Genomic DNA, 2,771 nt, shown 5'->3' on the forward strand with positions numbered 1-2,771 from the left:
AGTAATATGTCTTTCAGGAAGTTCCCAGAATGAGCAATAAAGTCATTTGCAACTATTACCTTCTTGGGCAAGAGTGTGCTGAAACAGCAAGTTAAGGTGACAACAACAAAGTTTGAAGTAAGAAAGTCGCATTAGTGAGTGTAGACAGTAAGCTCTGTGGGCATATATAGTTTAGGTTGTTATCCTGTAAGGTTTTTCTCTTCTTCTTGATGGTCACATTCAAGCATGATATGTGACAAATTATTCTGTTAATGGGATGATCATTAACCAATTTCAATATGAAGACCACTCAGCATAAAAACTAGCTTTTACATAGTCTTCTCTGTGTGTTCTTTATATCCTAGCTCATTGAATCATTGTAACTCTGTGGGTAGGTGCTACTTTCGTCTACATTTTATAGATGGCGAAGTGATGCACAGGGAGGTTTCGGAACTTACTGCTGTTTATGGTGCATTAGGCATTTGAGCTGGGATTTGAACCCAAGCAGTCTAACTCCAGAGTCCTTTTTAGGACCTAATCAGTATATTAAGTATTCCATATTAGGGCTTTACAGTTACCGTTCCTTCAAATCATCTGTAACTCCTATCATTCAGATCAGAGAGGTGATTCAGATTAATCTATTGCCCAAAGTTATGCAGTTAATAAATTACAGCCTTCAAACTAAGTCTGCAGACTTCCTCACCTGAGTAATTATTTTCTCCACACCCCCCCCCACTTGGTCTTCTTTAACTACCTCTTGATTTCCAAAGAATAATTAACAAATCTATGGGGCACCTGGGTGGCTCAAGTTAGGATTTCAGGGTCCTAGGAGTGAGCCCCATGTCCCAGGGCTCCTTGGAGGAGGGAGTCTGCTTCTCCCTCTCCCTCTGACTCTGCCCACAATTCATGTTCTCTCTCACTCTCTCTCTCTCTCTCTCTCAAATAAATGAAAAAGGTCTTTTTTAAAAAACCCATTAGATATTGTCCAACAAAGACAAAATACACCAAAAAATCTAGTTCTGTAGTAAGTTAGGGGTCTCTGCAAGTTAGAGCAGGGACTGAATTCTAATTGCTTCTGCATAATAGAATAAGAAAAAAAGACAGAATTTTCATGTTTTCCTAGCTTTGGAGTAGCTTCACTAAATGACTTTCATTAAAAGAAGTGATTGAAAATAATAATCTTTGACTTAGAAAAAATATTTAACTTTTATAGTAGAAATGTAGACACAGCAATGATTTGCGATTTCTCAACATGTTCTTTCTTGCTGAAGGACATTTAGTTTTGACCTATAGTCAGGATAAGCATAGCACACATGCAAAATTTCCAACAATAAGAATCCACAGATAAGAAAGATAAGTCTTGACTTAAACCTTATTTGGAAAAGAGAAAACAAAGCATGGCACCATTAAATTTTGAATGCTAAATATATTTCCTTGCCCTTAGCTCAGGAAATAAAGCTTTAGAGAAGTCACTAGAGTTGACCTTCTTTTATTCTTTAACAGGATAAAACTCTTCTCTCTTTTAGTTCATGTGCCCTTTGTTCTGGACTCCAAAGTTGATGGACAAGTTGATACACAGTCGCTCTGAGTACAGGGGAAAAACCAGAGGTGTGCGGCTTACAATTGCCAATAAAGATATAACCTTTCTTTGTTGTGCATTTCACAAGCAGATTACATAACCTTTTGGGGATATGTCATCAGCTCCAGCAACATACTCATTTTTTTAAGTTTTTATTTTTTTAAGATTTATTTATTTATTTGAGAGAGAGAGAGAAGGAGAAGTACAAGCCAGGCGGAGAGGCAGAGGGAGAAGCAGACTCCCTGCTGAGCAAGGAGCCCGACCTGGGGCTCCATCCCAGGGCCCCGGGATCATGACTGAAGCTGAAGGGAGATGCTTAACCGACTGAGCCACCCAGGCACCCCTAGTTTTAATTTTAATTCTAGTTAGTTAACATACAAAAATAGGGAGCAGTTTGCAAATTTGCCTATCATCCTTACACAGGGGCCATGGGAATCTCTGTATCTTTCCCATTTTAATCTATGTGCTGCTGAATCAAGCACAACAGTAACATATTTAAGTAACATATGCTAACTGCACAAGGATACTTGGCTTTTTACTGAGTGTAGTTTGAGCTGGGCTTTGTTGCTTCCCTTCTTTCCACATGGTGCATACAGAGGGTGGAAATGAGAGAGAGGAAGGCAGGGGTGACAGGAATGTTCTAGTAGGCCCGCTTGGGGAAAGGCACACGTGTTCCTTGTTCATCACCCCAACCCAACACACACACCCACATTACATAAAGAGCCCCATGCAGACAAAAGGAGCTCTTTATGTTGCCTTAAAATGACATAGGAATTGTGTTTCTCGGTTGCCCTGCACCAGATTAACATGCCCAAAGCCATGCAATATTTCCACACCTTAGTGCACCCTAGTCCCTCTTCATCCCCTCTCTCCTGACATCATTTCTTTGTGAATCAACTACTGTACAGGCTGTCACCTGGTTTCTCATGTATATCACATTTAAATCAAATTAAAAAGAACATTACACTCGAGAAAAGCCTCACATCAGTCAGCAAGTGAATATTTACTAAGAGACTGTGATGAGCCCCCACGGTTAGCGGATAGCAAGTAGATCCAATATAGGAAGTGGCTTCCCAAACAGGAGACTCTCCTTGTGTTCTTTGCCAAGCCAGGATTCTCTTCTTTAGGTCAGCCACCTCAGCCTCGAAGCTTTGCCCATCCCTCTGAAATGCAACTAATCAGTATTTTGTCTCCACTTCAAAGAGTAAAACTT

At 40.1% G+C, this 2,771-nt stretch overlaps 1 non-coding gene across 1 annotated transcript; it reads right to left on the bottom strand.

Annotated features, from left to right (window-relative positions):
- Positions 1-1,936: 1,936 nt before the first annotated feature.
- Positions 1,937-2,040, bottom strand: LOC123394776. Its single transcript, XR_006609527.1, has one exon. It is a non-coding gene; the product is annotated as a U6 spliceosomal RNA (small nuclear RNA).
- Positions 2,041-2,771: the final 731 nt, after the last annotated feature.

This window comes from Mustela putorius, unplaced genomic scaffold (genome assembly GCF_011764305.1).
Source record: "Mustela putorius furo isolate JIRA1106 unplaced genomic scaffold, ASM1176430v1.1 tig00003836_pilon_pilon_pilon, whole genome shotgun sequence".
NCBI classification, from domain to species: Eukaryota; Metazoa; Chordata; class Mammalia; order Carnivora; family Mustelidae; genus Mustela; species Mustela putorius.